The sequence below is a fragment of the Lactuca serriola genome, chromosome 6 (assembly GCF_051521515.1).
Source record: "Lactuca serriola cultivar US96UC23 chromosome 6, Lser_US96UC23_V15, whole genome shotgun sequence".
In the NCBI taxonomy this organism is placed as follows: domain Eukaryota; kingdom Viridiplantae; phylum Streptophyta; class Magnoliopsida; order Asterales; family Asteraceae; genus Lactuca; species Lactuca serriola.
The window spans coordinates 198,373,088-198,397,470 of NC_136413.1; positions in this window are offsets into that span (position 1 = coordinate 198,373,088).

Sequence of the window (24,383 nt, forward strand, 5' to 3'; positions counted from 1 at the left end):
TACATGTTATGTGATATGCTAGTTGTTTATGTGATACTTGCATAGAAGACCTTGGGGGTAGCCTGTGGCATTTGGATATCATACCATGGGGAGCCCATGGCATTCCAGGTAAAGACCATGGGAAGAGGTCATGGAATTCCAGATAAAGACCATGGGGGAGCCCTTAGCAACTATATGTAGGTAGTATGATAATTTGTGGCTGTATGTTGTAAGGCATTTTGAGGAACTCACTAAGCTTTGTGCTTACGGTTTTCAGTTTATGTTTCAGGTACTCCGGATTTCAAATGGAAGGGCTCGGGATGATTGCAGAGGTGATATGGGCATATTTAGTCATAAGAATCATGCATGATCTTAATGATGGGTTTTGAGCATTCTAACACTTCCTAAGTGTACATGCAACCCTAATAACCTTGGATCTATGTTTGTCTAATTATCATGCAAAGTTGAATTCCAAGGTTATATTCCTATCTAGCATACATGGGGAACAATTTTAACTTGAATCATAGATAGAATAACTTACCTTGTTGTTGCTTGTGTTCCTTGAAACCTTGCGAGCCTAGCACCCCAAGTGTGATGCCTCAAATGCTTCACACAACACCAAATGCTCTTGGAAAGACTCTTGAGATAACACACACTTCTCAAAATCGGCCAAGCCCTCTAGTTTCTTATGTCTAACCGATTTTGGTGGAGAATGGGATCTTTATATAGTGTTGGCACATCTAGGGTTACACCATGTAAACCCTAATGTGTCATGACTCTTCATTTCCATGACCCATGGGTTTGTAACTCCCATGGAGCATCCATGGAGCATCCTATGGGTAGAACCCAACTTGATAATCCATGGAGCCTTTTAGCCCACTATACAAGATATGGATGATTTACATAATCAACCCATATATTTAATTAGTTATCCTTTGATCACTTAATTAATTCCAAATTAATTCTGTGATCAACTAATTAAATAATATTATTAATATATTAGAACTTATAATATATTAATAATCTCCAAGTGTTATTTCTCTCATTTAGTCTATCCAATTGCATGGTGCCATGCAACCCAAATGGACCATGCCGGGTCGGGTCAAGTACACACCCGAAATAGTTATGGACTTAGACACCTTATCCAACAGTCTCCCACTTGGATAAGTCTAATAACTATATCTCTAGTACTTCAGGAACCAACCGGCAATCGTAGCTCTTTCAAGGTCTCTCGGAACTGAGAAGATGATGATACGCCATTTAAGATAAGTGATCATATAATCCTCTGTTCTAGATATCAGCCAGACAAATACATGGAACATGTCTTGCTTATTGTCCAGCATTTGTTTCCCGATTTCCGATTTGTTTGACATAGAACTTAATTGAACACATCAACTTAGTTCTGACCGGGCCCGGTACATGGGTCAAAACAAAATCATCGAGGGGCCCAGATATCAGCTTCTAATCCAAGAAGGAACAGATAAACTTCGACTCATATGTTTGTTCTACCACTTATTGAATTACACACAAAAGTATGTTTTATAACATCGAGTTACCAATGCGGTTTCGTACAGTCAATGCATAGCCAACTTGTAAGTAACAAATCATATCTCTAGGTTTGAAGACTTATATGATATTACCGTCTCACGATCACTCGAGATAAAATTCCATGAAGTGATTCCGGTGAGCGTGGGTTGTGTCCAATGCTCAGAACTTATGAGCACTCATGATTGTTGTAGCCTTGTCCAAGACCTCTACAACCAAACATGACAGTCTTGATTCATATCTACTTCCAACATATGACCGACTGTGGAGATTTGAATAATATGTTATACCAAACAAAATTATTCTGGAAGTCAAAACATGCAAAAGAAATATAGTAAACGATTGACAAGAGATAGCAACACTTTACTCATAAATAAAACACCTTTTATTCATCATCAAATGTCAATTACACTTTACAAATTTCCGGGTTATCTAACTACTAAAACTTATATCATCCTTCAGCCCTATGCTCCGAGCATGCTGAAGATGCTTAACCCTACTCAGTCCCTTCGTGAGGGGATCTGCTGGGTTCTCATCCGATGATACCCTCTTTGCCACGAGGAGTCCTTCTTCGATCCGATGTCTGATGAAATGGTATTTTCTGTCGATGTGTCTGGATCTCCCGTGATCCCTTGGTTCCTTGGCTAAGGCAACAGCACTTTCACTATCACAGAAAATTTCCATTGGCTCTTTAATAGCTGGTACAACTCCAAGGTCTCCAATGAAGTTCTTCAGCCATATCGCCTCCTTTGCTGCTTCACTAGCTGCAATATACTCTGATTCACAAGTAGAATCTGCCACTGTCTCTTGCTTGGAACTCTTCCAAGAAATTGCTCCTCCATTAAGGGTAAAGACCCAGCCCGACTGAGAGCGGAAATTATCCCTATCAGTCTGGAAGCTAGCATCACTATACCCAACAACTCTCAAGTCATCACTCCCACCGAGGGTAAGGACCCAGTCCTTAGTCCTTCGTAGATACTTGAGGATATTCTTTACCGCAGTCCAGTGTGCCTTGCCAGGGTTCGCCTGATACCTGCTAACCATGCTCAAGGCAAAAGCTACATCGGGTCGAGTACACGTCATAGCATACATGATCGATCCTACAGCCGAAGCGTAAGGTGTTCGACTCATTTCTGCTATCTCAGCCTCAGTGCTAGGGCTTTGTGTCTTACTCAATCTGGTGTTACTCTGGATGGGTAACTCTCCTTTCTTGGAATCCTGCATGCTGAATCTCTTCAGCACCTTATCCAAGTAGGTACTCTGACTAAGTCCAATTAGTCTTTTACTCCGATCTCTCAAGATTCTTATCCCTAGAATATAGGCAGCTTCACCAAGGTCCTTCATAGCGAAACACTTCCCAAGCCAGGACTTAACTTCCTACAGGGTTGGAATGTCGTTTCCTATGAGTAGTATGTCATCCACATACAATACCAAAAAGCTAACTATACTCCCACTAGCCTTGACATACACACAAGATTCATCTTCACTCCTAGAAAAGCCAAATTCCTTGACCTTTTCATCAAAGCAAAGATTCCATCTGCGAGGTGCTTGCTTCAATCCATAAATGGATTTCTCAAGCTTACACACTCTATTAGGGTACTCGTTGCTGACAAAACCCTCTGGCTGACTCATGTAAACATCTTCAACCAACTTTCCATTAAGGAAAGCGGTTTTGACATCCATCTGCCATATTTCATAGTCATGAAATGCAGCTATGGCTAACAGAACCCGAATAGACTTAATCTTGGCTACCGGAGAAAAGGTCTCGTCATAATCCACTCCAGGAATTTGAGAGAAGTCCTTTGCAACCAGTCTAGCCTTATAAGTGTGTACTTTACCATCCATGTCGGTCTTCTTCTTGAAGACCCATTTGCACCCTACTGTCTTACGACCTGGTACATTTTCAACCAAGTTCGAAACTTGATTGTCATACATGGATTGTATCTCGCTATCCATAGCCTCTTTCCATTTAGTAGACTCGGGGCCTGCCATGGCTTCCTCGTAGCTGTTAGGGTCATCTTGACTTACTAGTGTTTCATCACTAATAAGTGTCTCACCTTCTGCAGTAATATGGAATCCATAGTAATGCTCAGGTGCACTCCTAACTCTCGTGGAACGTCTCAGAGGTACAGATTTGTCAATTGGCTCAACAGGAGTTTCCTCCTCAAGTTGAGGGCTAGAGTTTGAAGTTCCTTCACCGCTTGATTCTTGAATTTCTTCAAGATCAATTTGCCTCCCACTGTCTCCTTGGCTTATAAATTCTCTCTCTCGAAAGACTCCTCTTCTTGCTACAAAGACCACATTGTCACTAGGTCTGTAGAAGAGGTAACCAAAGGATCGCTGTGGGTAACCGATGAAAATACACCTCTCGCTTCGAGGTTCGAGCTTATCATGAGTCTCGCGTCTCACGAAAGCCTCGCAACCCCAAATCTTGATGTGGTCTAGTTTAGGTACTTTACCAGTCCACATCTCGTGAGGAGTTTTGGCAACTTTCTTTGTAGGGACTAGATTAAGAATATGGGCGGCAGTCTCTAAGGCATACCCCCAGAATGAGATTGGTAGCGTAGCTCGACTCATCATGGAACGAACTATATCTAGCAAGGTTCGATTACGCCTCTCAGCCACACCATTCAACTGTGGTGTCCTGGGAGGTGTCAATTGTGAGACTATCCCACATTCCCTTAGATAGTCGAGGAACTCTGAACTAAGATACTCACCACCACGATCGGATCGAATCATCTTAATGTTCCTGCCCAATTGATTCTCGACTTCCTGTTTAAATTCCTTAAACCTCTCGAAAGTCTCTGACTTATGCTTGATCAAGTAGACATATCCATATCTACTATAATCATTAGTAAAAGTCAAATAATAACGATTAGCATCCCTTGTGGCATGTTTGAATGGTCCACACACATCCGTGTGTATAAGGTCCAACAAACCTTCACCCCTCTCACACGGACCTGTGAAGGGTGACTTTGTCATTTTTCCAAGTAAGCATGATTCGCAACTATCATCTGACTTTAGGTCAAACGACTCCAAGACACCATCCTTTTGGAGTTGCCCTATGCGTTTCTTGCTTATATGTCCAAGACGACAATGCCATAAAGATGCTTTATCCAAGTTATTATTAGTAGAATCAATACACAAAACATTATTTCCTAAGTTATCAACAACAGATACAGCTTCATACACACCATCACAAGGTAATGCTTTAAAATAAAGAAGATTATTAAAGAAAGCATCAATAGAACCAACTTCATTATTAAATGAAAAGGTAAACCCTTGTTTGTACAAGGCATGGAAGGAAATAATATTTCTTGCCATTCCTGGCGAATAACAACACTTATTCAGATCTAAACTAAACCCACTACTTAGCGATAAAGTATAAACTCCAATCTTGGTAACAGGTATGGCTTTCCTATTCCCCATGATCAAGTTTATCCTTCCTTGCTCCACATCCTCACTTCTTCTTAGTCCCTGCAAGTCACAACAAATGTGAATACCACACCCGGTATCAAGGACCCAAGAATTAGAATGGGGTGAGTTATTAGAAATGATAGTGTAAATACCTGCATGGTTGGGTTTAACTTTCCCATCCTTCACATCTTGCTGGTATTTTGGGCAGTTCCGCTTCCAATGAGCTTTTTCATGGCAATAGAAGCATTCAGCCTCTTTTGGGTCAGAAGAAGGAGTAATGAAACCTTTCTTGGTTCCACTTGAAGAAGAGCCATCAAGGGTCCGAGCCTTGGTACCCTTCGAAGATCTCTTTCTCTTCCTCCATCGATTCTTCCCAATTGCCAAAACCGGAGTAGAGTTTTGAGTAGGAGTGATAGCAACCGACTTCCCCTTAAGACCTGATTCTGCGGTCTTGAGAAGTCCCTGAAGTTTGCTGAGGGTGACTTCTTCCTTGTTCATGTGATATGTCATGCGGAATTGATCATAGCACGATGGTAAGGAATGCAAAATAATATCTATTGCAAGATCCTCCGGGAAGTTCACATTAAGCTTCAGCAAACGATCCACATACCTTTGCATTTTCTGCATGTGGCTCGTGACGGATTCCCCGTCCTTCATCATGGTTGTTATCATGGAGCAGATGATTTCATACCTCTCTTGTCTTGCACTTTGATGGTATCTTTCCATCAAATCTTGGTGCATGTCATAAGGGTAGAAATCCTCATAAGACTTTTGGAGTTCCGCTGTCATCGTGGCCGTCATGATGCAGGCCACTTTCGTAGCATCCCTTTCATGTGCCCGAAATTCAGCGATCTCCTGAGGAGTTGCAGTGGACTCATCAATCTCCTTAAGCTCCTTGTCAAGGACATATTCTTTGTCCTCGTAGCGGGTAATCATCCTGATGTTTCTGATCCACTCATTGAAGTTGGATCCATCAAAGGTGACTTTCCCACACAAGTTCATAAGGGTAAAGGAGCCATTAGGATTAGAGCCAGAAGCATTGTTGAAAGACATCTGAAGGAAAGAGGACAAGATTAGTTTAGATATAAGAGAGTCCTTAATAAAACACCCAAATGTAGTATTAAGGCTAGGATCCAATCACAATATAATATAACTTAGAAGAGGTATGCCGTAATCTAAGCTATATCATATTTGAAAGGTAGGTGAATGACGATTCACCAATTTCCACCACGAAAACCGCAATATTTTAGTATTAAGTTTTTGAATGGTTCTTAGAAATTCCTAGATTCTTTGAGATTCAATGAACTTTTCAAAGGCATGTTTCAATCTCGAGTGTGCCCTCCAAGTTTTGTGACTGGGATACCGAGGATCACAAAACGAGGTGTGAAGTAACCATGCAAATCGCTTGGTACCCTTAAAGTTTATCACTCAATCGATGTGCCGGTAAACCACACACGCTCCATCGATACTATAATAAACCCTAAGTCACCCTTTACCTACCTTGTTAAGTCCAAGTTAGTGTGTCGGTTAACCACACACGCTCCACCAACGACTTAATCAAAGTGTAAAGTGTAATTTCATGGAATAGCACCTTATTCACATTTTTCCTAAAGTAACTAAGATTGGGAATTTAATAAAACATTTAGTTACTTTATAATATTCATCATACTTTGAATGAGAATTAATAAGTCCTTGTCTTACCCGTTCGGCTAACGACCCTCCACCGATCAAGCAAGCGGTGGGTGAGAGTGGACACCCATTAAGTCACCATTTTATAGGCAACAACCTTATACCCACCTTATAGACCGGTTTCGTGAATGAGGCGTACTAGCGGTAAGACGACTTTGTTCTTATACATATATATATATATATATATATATATATATATATATATATATATATATAATTATTAAATCATAATAATATAAGTATAAGGGTTGAATTTTAACTTTTAAAATTCTAGGGGTTGGAACTAAAGTTTTAACTTAACTTTACTTGTTCCAAAACTTGAGGGCAAGTTTTGTAAACTTTCAAAACTTTTCATTTCTTGTAACTTATGAGTTTAATAGAGTAATAAAATGAGGACTTTTCATTTTTCCTAACTCTTGTGTTCTTTTAATGGTTTTTAATCCAAGAGACTTTTGGTTTTTCCATAACTTGAGGACAAGTTATGGACTTCATTAAAACACATTATGATCATGAATTAATCTACCACATAGGTTACAAATAATTCCTATGATCATCTAAACATCATAAGAACAAGAATATGAATATGAACACTTTCAAAAATCAAAATCACATTTAATCTTTGTAATTTTGATAACTAGTTGTTGTAAATGAGTTAGAAAAGACATTACACCTTCTAAAATAAGTTTTCAAGTACCAAAACATTTTAGGGTAATGATTCTAATCCATTTCCAGCAACTCAAGTCGAAAATCTGCACTCTGTCGACCCTACTCGCCGAGTGCATAAACCTACTCGCTGAGTAGGTTGAAGATACACATGAACTCGACGAGTCCTCCCCATGGACTCGCCGAGTCCATCAGTCAGACAGCAGAATTTTCGACTTTCTTCAACTTTTAAGCACAAATAACAAACAAACAAGCCTAGGCTCTGATACCACTGATGGGTTTTGAGCATTCTAACACTTCCTAAGTGTACATGCAACCCTAATAACCTTGGATCTATGTTTGTCTAATTATCATGCAAAGTTGAATTCCAAGGTTATATTCCTATCTAGCATACATGGGGAACAATTTTAACTTGAATCATAGATAGAATAACTTACCTTGTTGTTGCTTGTGTTCCTTGAAACCTTGCGAGCCTAGCACCCCAAGTGTGATGCCTCAAATGCTTCACACAACACCAAATGCTCTTGGAAAGACTCTTAAGATAACACACACTTCTCAAAATCGGCCAAGCCCTCTAGTTTCTTATGTCTAACCGATTTTGGTGGAGAATGGGATCTTTATATAGTGTTGGCACATCTAGGGTTACACCATGTAAACCCTAATGTGTCATGACTCTTCATTTCCATGACCCATGGGTTTGTAACTCCCATGGAGCATCCATGGAGCATCCTATGGGTAGAACCCAACTTGATAATCCATGGAGCCTTTTAGCCCACTATACAAGATATGGATGATTTACATAATCAACCCATATATTTAATTAGTTATCCTTTGATCACTTAATTAATTCCAAATTAATTCTTTGATCAACTAATTAAATAATATTATTAATATATTAGAACTTATAATATATTAATAATCTCCAAGTGTTATTTCTCTCATTTAGTCTATCCAATTGCATGGTGCCATGCAACCCAAATGGACCATGCCGGGTCGGGTCAAGTACACACCCGAAATAGTTATGGACTTAGACACCTTATCCAACATCAGGAAGTCGCTACAACGTTCCCTAGGAACTAGGTTGGACATGAGTACAACCTAGCATCCACAGACCGACGGACAAAGTGACATGAATATCCAAACCTTGAAGGATATGTTGCGAGCCTGTGTGATCGACTATGGGAAGGCATGTGATACTCATTTACCCCTTGTCGAATTTTCCTACAATAATATTTATCACACGAGCATAAAGGTTGCTCCATTCGAGGCCCTCTATGGCCAAAAGTTCAAATCCCCTTTGTGTTGCGCTGAGGTGGGTGATACCCAGTTAACTAAAGGACGAGTTCCTGACAGCCATCACACTGGTCCGGAGATCATTCGGGAAACTATAGAGAATATCGTTCAGATTCGTGAACGATTGAAAGCCTCTAGAGACCGACAGATAAGCTACGCAGATATACGAAGAAAACCGTTGGAATTCCAGGTGGGTGACCGTGTTCTATTGAAGGTCTCACCCTGGAAGGGCTTGATACGCTTCGGAAAGCGTGGAAAGCTAAATCCAAGATACATAGGGCCTTTTGAGAAAATGTTGATTCCAAACGGACTCGACGAGTAGTCCGTAAAATCGACGAGTCACTTCGAACTTTCGCGATTCTGGACGCGCTGACTTGCCGTACACGGGTTTTAAGTGACGGACTCGCCGAGTAGGTCACTGGACTCGACGAGTCCCCTCTGTTTTGTGAAAATCTATATAAAGGGACTTTCAGATCGATACCCTAGCATATAGATGAACCCTAGGAGGCTAGTTGTCGACTAAAGGTGCTGCTGGAGCGTGGGAAGCAAGGGAATCAACCCTACATTCAATTTTAAGGAGAATCAAGGCAAAATAAAGTTTACTCTTTACCTAATCTCTTGTTTGAACTATGTTTTTACCAATTGATTTCGTTTTTGAGCTTGTTTCTGCTATAATCATGAGCTAAAACTCATAACTTCTGTTTAGGTAGATGAATTTGTGAACATGGATTGATTATTTGATTAGGATTAATTTTAATTGGTGATTATGTTTTATTAAGCTTGTTAAAGAACCTTATGTGTTAACAATAACTATTCTTTTGTTAATAAATCAGTAATTAAGTTGTATGAACATCTCTTAGTTATTAATTTCATATGATTTATTGTGACCACATAGTTGTATGTCTAGGAATAGCGAATGTGAAACTAGAATTAATTAGAAGATAGGTAAGTTAATGTGTGAGCTTGTTTGATGAACATCAGCAAGAGGTTAATTGAAGGGCCAATTTAATTAACCATTACAAGTCTTATTTAACCCGAATCAATAACTAGGAAATCCGTTAATTTAGACAATTGGCCACTGCTTGAGTTAATTTGTTTCCTAAGGATTAGTAATAGCGAACGTGAAACTAATCATCTTATTCGGTAGCCAATCCGATACATTGAAATCATCCATGGGAACAAATGAGTCGAACCTAAACAAAAGTCCTTTTTATTATTGAATTTAGTTGATTTTTATTTGCTTAGCTCTTAGTTTCTTAGTTTAAGTTTTAGTTAATTGTTTAAGTTTCTAGCCTTGCAAAACTAGAGAAACCCCCTTTCTATTACTTGTGTTATTTAGATAATATTAGCATTTCTTTTAATTATTTACCGTTCCCTGTGTTCGATACCCTACTTACCTGAACTAAACTGCTAATCGATAGGTACACTGCCTTTCGCGTGTTCGTTTTTGTGTTTAAGTTAGTAGGATTAAAACTAGTTGGTTTTACACACATCAAGTTTTTGGCGTCGTTGCCGGGGAACGGTTCAAATAGTTAATTTTATTTGCTAATTGTTATCATTATTATTTTATTGATTAGTTTTTTTAATTTTAATTTTAATGTTTTTTATTACGTATTTTCCAAATCTCGATGCTTTTGATGCTTTTCTTGAGGAAGTAGTACATGAATTTGAGCAAGAAGATGAGGAGTGTGGATCGGATGAAGATTTGAAGAAATTTGATAGATTGTTAGATAACATCTTGCCCAACACACAAGAGCAATCCGAGTTACAAGAGCTAAAGTTACAAGATGAAGAATTTAATCCAGAAAAAGATTTGGAGGAGCTAGAAAGATTGCTAGCAGAGAGGTCAGATGAAGAACAAGAAAAACCTGACTTGCAGGAACCAGGCCGTGGTTTAACCATTACCACAACGTGGCCCCCTGTTCTTCCGGTTTGTGTTTCGAAGCATGGGGTGACGACTCCAACTTTGGAGAATGTTCTGAAGCACGATCCATTTTTGATTAGTATCCAACTGGTTCCAACCCTTATCAAGATTCTTGGGTTATATGAATTGAAGCTCGTTTGGCCAATTTTTGAAGCGAAGAGCCAAATTATACAAATTGGTCCACCAAAGAAGATATTCAATGCAACGGATGGATTGGCATTGAGTTTATTGGAAGTTTATTAAGTTGAGAGTCCAGCTAAAGACTCGCACAAAAAGAAGCGCTTGCGGGAGGCAACCCCGTCATTAGAGTTTTCTTTTCTTTTTCTTTCTAAACTTCTAGTGTTTAAGGATAATTTAGGATTTTTTTAATTTTAATATTTTTTTTATTACTTGGTTTTTGTTTTTGATCTTTTCAGTTTGAAGCTTAGGATTGCATGTGAGGGTCTAGAGTCAAGGCTAACGAAGCGAGAAATCGAGTCTAGGCGATAGAGGAAACGAAGTTTTGAGTCAAGCTATGAGTCCAATTGATAGAAGGGTTAGTGAGGGAAATTATTAGTTTATATCCCGCATACATCAGAAACGGACTTGGGCAGAATAAAATTTTTGTCACACAGTGGTCTACTCGCCGAGTGCATCTTATGGACTCGCCGAGTCCATGTGAAAATTCACAATTCTTCTGCCATTTACGCTTCAACTCGGCGAGTCTACATACTTACTCGGCGAGTCGCTCATTCTTATTACTTTTGAGCTGAAGGTTTGATGTCATTTGATGTGGGCATTGGTTCTATTTTTTGAAGACCATTTCTAGGCGATTCCAAGATGCTTTTTCCCACATATTTAGAGTTGTCAACCACACGAGATTTGACGCCCAAGGCATGGATGCGCTGTTCCCATGCCAAAGTCAGCTGAAGTTGGAGCTTTACATGAAGAAGATCAACCTCACAACTACTATCCCAGGGGAGTTTGTTCCAATTCCCTATTTACTTTGTTATTTTCTTTATCATGCATAATATGCAATGGGGACATTGCATAATTTAAGTGTGGGGTAGGGGGTTGGTTACATTAGTTAAAATTTTAGTTAAATTTTGAAAATTTTGCATTAAAATTGCTAGGGTTAAATTAGAAAATTTTGGTAAAATAATTAGGGATCATGCTAGTATTATATTTGATAATTCTATGAAGACCCAAATGTTTAGTTGAACCAATATACGTTCTAGTGCATTTGTGGCTTCCCTTATTCTAGTGAAATCATGAGACAAAAACACGACCTACTTAGTTTAAAGGATGCGATAATTTTAGCATCATGTACCAGAAATGTATCCAGGAAAATTATTATCTTTAGCCAATAAAGGTTGAAGTTGAGCGCCATTGCTTAAGCATGTAGGTTTTGAGTGAGAAAAAAAGTGAGGTACATGTAAAAAAAAGAGAGAGAGGATTACAAGAAAAGTTGTAAGAATTTTGGAGCAGTTAAAGTAAAGATCAAAAGATCAAAATTCCGAAGATTCAAAAAGTTGAAGATACCAAAAAAATCAAACAAAGAAGGGGGTGAATTCAAAGAAATCAAAGACAAATTATACAAAGAAGTGAAGAATTCCAAAAAGAGCTCCATTTTGGTATCAAAAGTTGTAATTTTCTAGATTATGTATGCTTGGGTTGCTTGACCAAAAATACCTTGAGGTTAAAAAAGTTTTCTGGGGATGGATTCGGAGGGATGCATAAAATGAGCGTTGTTCAAAAGAAGTGGGCGAGTGTTTATGAGGATTGTGAGTATTTAGGATTAAGGGGGGTCCTTAGGAAAAACTTTAGACACAAATGCATGCGTTGCGGTCTTGGCATAATGGCTGGGTTCGATTGGGATTATCTTATGTGGTATTAGTATGTTAAAATTCAGTTTTGGTTGGGGGCAAGCAAAAGTCAAGTGTGAGGTATTTTGATATGGGCATATTTAGTCATAAGAATCATGCATGATCTTAATACTTTATGTTAATTTTATCTCAAATAATGAACCAAAGGTGCTTAATTAGCTTAAATATTTCATTTTCAGCAAAAATTACATGCTCGGATGGAAAAGGAAGTGGAACTAGCGATTGGAAGCTTGGATCTTTGATTTTGAAGAAAGAAGGATGTTGCTGGACAGCTTGACCCATCGTCAGTGTTTTGGCCATCTCATGAATCATAACTCCGATTGACGAGAATCAAAATGTTCTGAAAACTAGACACAATTTCGGACGACTTTCATGTTTTGAGAAAATGCTGATTCCAAACGGACTCGATGAGTATGTCGCAAACTTGACGAGTCACTTCGAACTTTCGCGATTCTGGATGCGCTGACTTGCCGTACACGGGTTTTAAGTGACAGACTCGCCGAGTAGGTCACTGGACTCGACGAGTCCCCTCTGTTTTGTGAAAATATATATAAAGGGACTTTCAGATCGATACCCTAGCATATAGATGAACCCTAGGAGGCCAATTGTCGACTAAAGGTGCTGCTGGAGCGTGGGAAGCAAGGGAATCAACCCTACATTCAATTTTAAGGAGAATCAAGGCAAAATAATGTTTACTCTTTACCTAATCTCTTGTTTGAACTATGTTTTTACCAATTGATTTCGATTTTGAGCTTGTTTCTGCTGTAATCATGAGCTAAAACTCATAACTTCTGTTTAGGTAGATGAATTTGTGAACATGGATTGATTATTTGATTAGGATTAATTTTAATTGGTGATTATGTTTTATTAAGCTTGTTAAAGAACCTTATGTGTTAACAATAACTATTCTTTTGTTAATAAATCAGTAATTAAGTTGTATGAACATCTCTTAGTTATTAATTTCATATGATTTATTGTGACCACATAGTTGTATGTCTAGGAATAGCGAATGTGAAACTAGAATTAATTAGAAGATAGGTAAGTTAATGTGTGAGCTTGTTTGATGAACATCAGCAAGAGGTTAATTGAAGGGCCAATTTAATTAACCATTACAAGTCTTATTTAACCCGAATCAATAACTAGGAAATTCGTTAATTTAGACAATTGGTCACTACTTGAGTTAATTTGTTTCCTAAGGATTAGTAATAGCGAACGTGAAACTAATCATCTTAGTCGGTAGCCAATGAAGAATTAATCTGATACATTGAAATCATCCATGGGAACAAATGAGTCAAACCTAAACAAAAGTCCTTTTTATTATTGAATTTAGTTGATTTTTATTTGCTTAGCTCTTAGTTTCTTAGTTTAAGTTTTAGTTAATTGTTTAAGTTTCTAGCCTTGCAAAACTAGAGAAACCCCCTTTCTATTACTTGTTTTATTTAGATAATATTAGCATTTCTTTTAATTGTTTACCGTTCCCTATGTTCGATACCCTACTTACCTGAACTAAACTGCTAATCAATAGGTACACTGCCTTTCGTGTGTTCGTTTTTGTGTTTAAGTTAGTAGGATTTAAACTAGTTGGTTTTACACACATCAAGAGCACACACCACATGTTTCCGCATTTTGTGAATTACTCTGATTTAATGATGTTTAGCTAAAACTTGTTTACCTTTGTCTTATGGGAAAGATAAGTATTAACGCCTTATTAACCTAAAAACAAAAAAATTTATGTCTTGATTTTTGGCACGTTACAATATTTCTGGTGTTTTCTTATTATTTTGTATTATGTTATGATATTATTTGGAACAAAGGTACTTATAATACTTTGAATTAATATTTTACAGATCTAATATGTTACTAGAGCGAAAACGAAACAAAAAGATTGGAAAACGGAGCTCGAATGCAAAATTAAGGATTAATGTTGAATTAAGCTTATAAGCCTTGCGTAACAAGCCTACTGCACCCGATGTAGCTTGTCTTGTTAAACACGGGAAATTAATGATCTACACCCTGCGTAGCTAAACTTACACTCAACGTAGTACGTCGGCTGAATTTTTCATAAATTGTCATTTATCTCTAACCTAAAGGGAGATTCGGATTTCTAATCAACCTTGGTTGACAAGTAACACCTATATTTTCAGTTTTGAGGGTCTAGAAGGCGATCGGAGGGCTGTTAAGTTGATAGGAGCAAAGATCTGAAAGATTAGAGAGCGTATTAATGCCATAAATCATTTGGTTTGTTGTTCCGACCACGATTAGAATTCCGATATGATTTTATATGTGTTTACTTTCAAATTTAGGGATTCAAAACCATTTTTCTTTGTGTTAGACTAGATGAGTCCTTGAAATTACGGTTTATTTGCTATTCAAATTATTTATTCTTATTCAATTTTTTATGTTTGTGTAACATCCATAAATTTCAAGATAAATTTAAACTTTTAAACAACCCAAAATCATAATTGTTTACAAATTGTTTCAAAATGAGTTCAATATTAGAGTAATCCCAAAATATAACACAAAACAGGAGGAGGTGCACGATCACGCCTTCTCCTTCCTGCGATCCTCTGGGGTACCTGGAACATAATCCAAAACTGTAAGCCCAAAGCTTAGTGAGTTCCCCCAAAATACCAATACATAACAAATAGCACAAATCTAATAACAACATCCAATAGGTCCACAACTAATAGACTGGATTACCCCTGAGCCTACAACATAAGTTTGGCTTACCACCTGGGCCCACACTTTATGTCTGGCTTGCTCCCCGACCTGATCAGTCTTTGGATTGAATACCACTAAGCCCTCACTACGAGTGTGGCATGCCCTTCCCGACCCTCAGTTCTTGTATCTGGAATGCTCATGAGTCCTCAGTATGAGTCCGGCATGCCCTTACTGACCCTCGGCTCTATATCTGGTTTGCTCCAAGATTGTTGGCTACAGCATGGAGCTGTATAACCTCAACCCAACCCACACAATATGTCGACATGTAACAGATAATAACATATTCAGATAAACGGACAATATCAAGACTAATATATCAAGACTAGCATGCATATCAATTCCATACTCAACATATTAATAATATCAATTTATCAAACCAAAGAGCCGACCTTGGTGCCTTCGACTCGAAAGTACAGTGAGGAAAACTCACCTCGCAAGCAACACAGAACTGATAAGCCTTGACTTCGAATCTCAGCTCACAATTCAAATGCCTACAACCACCATGTGACCAATTCCATCAAAATCCAATAATACCCAAAATACCCTTAAAACTCAAACTTCATCAAACAGGGTCAAACTTGGTCAACTCAAGGTCAACTAGTCAAAATCCATAAACCCACTAAGTCAACCCAGTCGGGTCAACCCAAACGAGTCAACCCAGCTGAGTTAACTCGCAAACGGCTAAACCATGCGAGTACGCAGGGCGTATTCCGAAGGTACGCGCAACGTACAGAAGCTTCACATTGACTAAAAAACGGGGATGTTGACCAGGTACGTGGGGCGTACTCCCTTCTACGTGGGGCATACCCTCACAAAGTCCAAAACCTCAATAAGTGCTTAATGGCTTAAGCACTTAAGCCCAAAATTAACATCCATGGTCCAATAGCACCTTAGCGTCATAAAGTCTCAAACTTTATGACTTTAATACATGGTCTTAATCCATTAAGATCTTCCATGAGAAACATGGAACCAAACTAGCTAAAGGGACCTCATTTTTATGGCTTAGAACCCTTCCTAAGGTATGAAAGGACAACCTAAAACGTCCAACACCAAGCATGAAGAACAATGGGACTTTTTGGGACAAAATAACATCATAAAGCTACCAAGATGAGATCTAAGCAAACCAAGCATAAAGATAGCAATTTTTTTACCTTCTGGAGCTTCCCAAGAAAATGATGATCCAAGATCCACAAGCTTTTTTTTCCATTCTAGACTCCTTGATGCACTTCCTTCTCCTTTAAGCACACAAATAACACACTTTAAGAACGACTGAAGGGCTTGGAGGCTGAAAGGGTGAGGCTAAATGGTCCATAAAGATGTTTAAATACTCCTAAAATCCTAAAAATTAGGGTTTCACCTGGATATTAGTACGCCCAATGTACTCTTATGGGGTTAGGGTTCGCTAAGAACGACTGAAGGGCTTGGAGGCTGAAAGGGTGAGGCTAAATGGTCGATAAAGATGTTTAAATACTCCTAAAATCCTATAAATTAGGGTTTCACCTGGATATTAGTACGCCCAGCATACTAGGGCATGCCCTTGTACGCTTAGCGTACTCACATGTACCCCCATCGTACAACTCCTGCTCCCAAAATTACCATTTTGCCACTAGGGCTTCTTAGGGCTACATATTTATAATCCAAGGACCAAAATGACATACTTTAAAACAAAAGGAAAGATTTGAAAATACCTAAAAACCTGTGATGTTACATTTTTCTTGATAAGTGATCCTTATGTGTTAATGTTTCAATTTTTTCTGTTTATTGTTGAGCATTGTTAGGTTTAGATGAACAATCTAGCTTGATGTGATTAAATCATACGCGTTTATGAGTTATAAATTTGTATGACTAATGTTAGATCAAAACCTAGGGTTAAACAGTAATTTTGTAATTTAAATGTGTAAGTATACATGTGATGACTATTCATATGTACTAGCTTCATGATTTTGATGCTAATAATTCAAGTCTATCATAATACAAACTGAACACTGATTTTTACGATAATTGGATCACTTGATCACTCTAACTAAAAGTCTTAAGGATCAAAGGATTAGTTCTCTTGACCTGGAAACTAGTCATATTTGGAATCAGTTAATAACGAATAAATAGCTATTACGTTAGTAATTATCTATGATTTTGACATATAATTTTGTCTAAACCAAAGTACCTAAAGTGATTCTTTTCAATCAGTTTATTGAGATTAGTTGTTTGTTTAATTGATATTTTAGAATCATAAACCCTCACTTTTATTGCATTCTGTTATTCAGTGTAACATATAATCAAAAATCCCGAAATAATTCACTACCGTTCCTCAAGAGTTCGACAACCTGTATTTATCGTCTCTATAATGTCAAACAAATAGGTACAGTTGCCTAATTGTGTAGTAGTTTTAGTTGATAATAAGTACAAAATTATAAATATAAAACTAGTGTATTTCCACACATCACCTATCTTGAAACTGTTTTTCGAGCCAACAAAGATTTGAAAGCTATGCCACTAGACACTGAGCTTCATAACATTTTGATTAGGTGTCTAAGCCAATAACTAAATTAGTAAAATCATGAATTATTAGCAAAGTCCTTTTGTGTTGCCCTCAAACCTAGTAATTGACTTGAATGTTTTTTTGGAGAGAGAGAGAGAGAGAGAGAGAGAGAGACTGATTTATTAATTTATAGTAAATAAATTAATTAGAAATCAAAATAAATGATTTATTAATATATTATGATAATAATATATTAATTAGAAACATTATTGTTTAGTTAAAAAATAATCAGAAATTAATTGGAATTAATTAGATTGATTAAAAGTGGAAGGACTAAAGGTGACAATGTTCAAAAGTTGCACATTGACCAATTCTAGAACCTCCCATAAGGGGACAGTTTCTAGATGGTTCTAGAGATTTTCTAGAGCTTTTCTTTGGCTCTAAGGAAAATTGGATTCCTTAGGGGGGAAGCAAAAGGATTAGGTTATCTAAAAGGAACAAGCCTTATTTTTAGCCTCCTTGTCACCTATATAAACCCCACTGGGTTTGATTTTCGGAATTCACTTAATTCAAAAAGAGAAATCCGAAAAATTCCTTCCCACTCCTCTCTCCTCTTAAAGCCTCCAACTTGCTAGGGTTTGGGTGTGAACCACCAAAGGCACTAGATTTCTGGTGCTTGCTTTCTAGAGCTTATTTAAGAAGGATTTCATTGATTTGTTTACTATAACAAATCAAAAGGTATGTAAACTTAATTCTTGTAATTTGATTATAATAGGAAGTAATTATTGTTCTAGTTATATGTAAGTCATGGAATGTTGTGTTAAAGACATGGGTCCTTTGGGTTGCATGTGCCCTTAAATGTTAAGTGAAATTCCACAAGCATATAGTTTTTGTATTCTATAAAACTCATCAGTGGCATCAGAGCTATTGGTATGTCTAAAAATTGTTTGTACGTAGGATGAAATTGAACAAAACAATAAAAAAATTATGTCTAATGCTCATGATGTGAGCACAGTAAATTCAGAATTTCTGGATTTTCTTACCTAATTTGATTTATATGGTTATTTGGTAATTATCTATTATAATATCTGCCAAATCCGAATTTTTCTCATATTAGATAATTAAATAAAACCCTAAATGTTATGAGACATTCTTAGACTAGATAATGATCGATTATAATATTAATTAATATTATCTTTATGGATCTTATTATTAATTTAATTAAATAATTAATTAAAAGATAATTACTAAATTCATAAATTGGTTTAAATTCAGTTAAATTAAAAGGTTTAATATATATATATATATATATATATATATATATATATATATATATATATATATATATATATATTAACTATTATATGTATAAGAATCAAACAATCAAATCGCTAGTACGCCTAATTCATGAAGCCATATTATAAGTGGAGTTTAAGGAAGCGACCTATAAAATGACCACCATTGGGTGTCCACTCTCACCCACTACTCACTTGTATGGTGGAGGGTCGTTAGCCGAACGGATTTGATAGGTCATAATCTCATTAATATGTATAATGATATAAAGTAAATAAACCTTTTTTAAAATCACAGTCATAGTTACTTTAGGAAAAATGTGCAAATATGATAATCCATGAAAACGCACATCATGCTTCATATGTCGTTAGTGAAGTACGTATGGTTAACCGACACACTAATATGGACAATAAATAGATATGATGGGCATCTTGAAAATTATCATTGTTGATGGAGCGTGTGTGGTTAACTGGCACATCAATGTGAGATGATAAATGAGATCAAGGTTGTCAAGTGAGTTTGCATGGTTATTCACATCTCGTTTGTGATCCTCGGCATCCCAGTGACAAACATGAGAGCATAATCCAAGATTAAACATGCCATTGACAAGATTAAATAAACCTCAAAAGATCAAGGATTTTTATAAGATTAGAATTGGTAAAAGCCTTACCTACCTGAAATGGATTTGAATTTGATTATGGCATCCCTCTTCAAAGTTCGAATCGAAAATATGGAACCTGGCCATAATTTAAATTTTAGGTTAATAAATAAGGATTAAAATTAACTAACTTGAATTCTCTTTTCTCCCATTTTTTAAATGTCTTATAAATATAGAAATGGTCTTCCTCATTCTTATGGAAATGGTTTTCCTCAATCTTCTGGATATGGTCTTCCAACGTTCAATTCAAGGTGCATTTTTTCCCTTCCTTAGGAAATGATGGAACTGGACATCATCTCTCTTCAACTCTTCCTCCTCATCCTCATGTGACTCTCCCAACATAACATTTTTCTTTAAGTTGAAAGATATGAGACAAGCCAAGCCCTATTGGCATGTAGACATCAAGATGGAAATTATGTGTGTACACATGTTCTAAAAATGAAATCGTATATTGAAAAGTTGGATAGATTGGGTGTCATTTTCCCAAGGGAGCAAGTCGTTAATTTGGTTCTTCTTTCTCTTCCAAAGTCATATGATCAGTTTACTGAGAACTTTTATATGAGGAATATCGAGGTGAGCCTAATTGATCTAACCCAAATGTTGATAGTTGTTGAAGCAGAAATGCTTAAACATCTAAAGCAAAGATGCTTATTGGGTCTGATTCCAAGGTTTCCATGGACACTGACAATGTTGACAAATATGGTCCAGAAAAGAGTTATCTTCCCAATGAAAGGGAGTCGTCTAATATCAAATCTTTTGATCGTATGGTAAAAGGAAAAAGTAGTTCTGGGATTATTCCATGTGTTAGCCCCAAAGAGTCCATTTGTTTTCTACTACCAATTGAAGGGACATTGGAAACGAAACTTCCCAAAATAACTAAAAGATCTTAGAGATAGTAAATTCAAGTCGTGTGACTCTACTTTAGGTACATCCATTATATGATTCAGTTGTTTTATAAGTTCCTATTCATAGATTCTTAACACATGATGTGATGATAACATTTTGATGCTATTAAAGGAACTAAGAGAAAGAAGGAAACTTAAGCAAGGTGAGCTAAATCTGATCATGAGAAATGGACTTTAGTCACATGGTTCGGATATCAAAATTTGGAGCTACTACTAAGGAGTTGGGATAATTTAATAGATTGCTATTACTCTTTGGAAATGTCTAGAAACATGTTTTTTATTTTATGCGTTGTAAGGATAAATTCCAAATTTTTCATATATTTTCAATAAAAGTAAAATTTTGGTTTATCTGGTTGCCTTATTTTATATTTCCTTGCAATGGAATTTATGAAAGTGTTGGTTACATTTATAATATTATCAATTTTAATTGTGGATTTGATTCTTATGATATCACTTGTGGTATTGTCATAATCAACCAAGTGAAAAGAAATCTCATCACTAACTAGAAAAATACTTGGTGTTGTACAAGTCATATTGTACAATGCATGAGAATCTTGGCCATTGGAAAATTATGACTAATTCATTGATCACATGTTTGTGTGAGTCAAGTGAAGTAGTAATAGATCTAGTATATATTGATATTGACTATTCGGATCCACCACAAAGGACGATAACTCTATTCTTCATGATTTATTGATGTTTCAGTAAATATGGTTGTGTATATAAGATTAAGCATAATTCTGATACTTTGAAAAGATTCAAAGAGTAGCAAAACGATTAAGAAGAATCTATTTTGTATAAGGATAAATGATTCTTCAATCTTAAAAGAAAGGAAAGTGCTTTAGTATCATGTTTATGATAATCTTAGTAATTGTGAAATTGTATCACAATTGACTCCTCCAAGAACATCTTAGTGCAACTGTATGACTAAGAAGAGGTATCGAACATTGTTGGAAATGCTTCGATCATAGATGATTCATACTTCATTCCAATCAAGTTTTAGAGCCATGGTCTAGTAATTATGAATCATATCTTGAAATTCATTTCAAGCTAAGAGGGTTGATTACACCTCATGAAATGTGGAGTAATAATGTTTTCTTACTCTAGCACATATAGAATTAGAGTAGCGATGTTTTCGTTAATTGAGAAATAAAAGATAAACTGAGACCTATTCTATGAAGTGTTTTCTTGTCGAGTCGTTAATTGAGAAATAAAAGATAAAATGAGACCTATTCTATGAAGTGTTTTCTTGTCGAGAATGCACACGAACTTTTGAATATTTGTTTTAGCTCGTCAAGGAATGTTCCTTGAGATAAAAACTCATATGTCAAGAAGTCAGTGGGAGTCGTATTTATCTTGAGAGCTTCAAGAGTCAATCGACAATAAACCTTTTAGTTATCACTAGCACGCGACTTGAGGTTAATAACCTAACGTGTTTTTTGACACATTCTTATTTATGTGCACTTCCAGTTGAGTGAACAATGCCTGAGTTATATGTTTTCATTTAACTACAAAAGAGAAAGGTCGTTGGTCAGTGAAAGTGTATAGATCAATATGGGTGAGTTGCTAACAATATGGAAGCATTGGTAGGCCCTCGTGCTACCAGAGGGCAAGAAATTTAGATATAGCTAAGTTCATTCCATAAAGGAAAACTAAAATTGAATTTGGATTTTTCTTAAACCTTGTATGATGATTGTAGGTTGGAAATGATAGATTCACATGGATGGGAACGTATGCACCATAAAATCTAGGTGGCAAAGGTTTCACTCTAATTCATGAGAATGATTGTGAGGAAATACTTTTGCTGATAGATTTTGAAGATCTGATAAAGATCAATATGGATATTGGTTGTGTTAATTGCGTTCTCAAATTCACAATATGATTACGACATCCCTCTTCATATTTCGAATTGTAAGGAATGGCAAGGAATTGTTTGAACTTTTGGGACATATATCTATAAGTTATGAAAGGGTTTAAACAAACACATATATTACCCAATTAAGGTGTATAAGCCTAAGAAGTCTAGTTAGAGACTTATCGAAGCATCGCGCAATAGAATTTTGTATTTCAGTAAGAAAGTCAAGAGTATTCTTTTCTAGAAGTCTAATTGTTTTCTGGGTACATGTTAAAGCTAGTGGGAGCATAATTGTTATGCTAGTAATGCATGTTGACAATACTGTTTGTAGGGAACAAAGTTTTAAATTTGCAAATAGCAAAGTTTGGGAATTATTTCGATATAGTAGACTTAAGGGAGAGGGCACTCATACTTCTTTTCAAATCAAAAGGTTTAGATTGTAGGGTTTAATAGAACTTAGTCATAGGCGTATATGAATATCATGTTGAAATGGTTCAACATAGGAAATTTAATATACAAAACTATTATAGCAAGAGACTGAACAGATCTCAAATCCTTATGTGAGACATAATTAGTTGAGTCTCATATGCTTCAGATATATGATCGATTATATATGGTATAATATTCACTTATCCAAAATTTTCAAATGCTCGGAGAATTATGAGAAGGACTAGAATTTTGTGTGACTAAAGTTGTTAAACAATTGTCGAGAACACTTTAAGGTTATACAAAAGGACTGGTTGCCTGTGGACAGTTTGAAGTATGATATTAATTTGGATGGACCATAGTGACATGATTCTGGATTGAGACAGTTCTTTATCAGCATTGATGGTTATATGGAAATATAGAAATGTTTCCATAATGGGAGATACTTGAAAAGTCTACATGTGAGTTGGAAACTTTAATGCAAGAGAAGTATTCAAGGAGTGTACCTTGAATTAGAACCTTCATTACAATGGAATTGTTTCTAGTAACAAAGTTCCAGTGTTATATTCTATAATATCAAAGACTCAGCCTTTGAGACTTTGGAATCTTGATATCACAGGAGATTAATGAATTTGAAGTCGGAATTCCCTCACATATTGGATAGTGATAGGAATTTGGAATTGTGAAATGAGCATCATTGGAATGATGTCCATTTGATCTGTTCACAACGGAATAACCATAAAGAGGCTTAGTATGCATGTTCATAACATGTCCTAGCTGATGTTTAATTCAACTAGTTAGTTGTTTACTCGACACATTATACAATGAATAAAGTCGTAATTATTATGGTGATTAAATAATAGAGATTTATTTATTTTCATTAGGTTTGAGACCATAGTTAAGTAGTTTATTATTGTGTTTCACTTTGCATGTTTTACTTCCCGAATAATTTGATTATTTAAAGCTCCACCATCGCTCATACTTTATGAAGTAAGTAGTGAATGAAGATTGTCGTGAATTGGATTGTAGATTGTCTAAGGAGTTTAGACATAGCAATTGTGTTGCTACAACATTCATGACTCATCAGTACTTAGAAAATGGAGATTTGGCTATTGGATAAACCCACACTAAGAGAATTACTTCATGGATTATATCACGAGTAATACTGAGACGATAATATCTTATATATTCTTAAAATGGAGATATATGAGTTGTAATTTACAATTCGATTGTACATTAGTATTGTGAAAACACATCAATAACTTGATGTTATAAAACATAGTGTCATGTGTAGTTTGGTGAGTAAAGGATATAAGCATATGAGTCAAATTTTATTTGTTCCTTTTGCCCCGACGGGAAAAACAATATCTTTGGGCCCCTCGGTGATTTGGTGTTGACTTATAGTGTTGGGCCTAGCCAGGACTAGTTTTATGTGTTCAATTAGAAGTCTTATGACGCCATCACAAATTAGGAAATCAGGAAACAGAATTTTGGACAATGAGATTGATTCTAATCCATGTCTCATATCTATACGATATCTTGTAGAACGGAAGAATATTTTATGAATTATTTGAGGACAAATATCTGATTAGATCAGAGTTCGGCAGTTGATTTGGAAAACGCCATTTGTTGTTTGATTTTAGAAGTTGTACATGTAATTTAGTTTTAGAC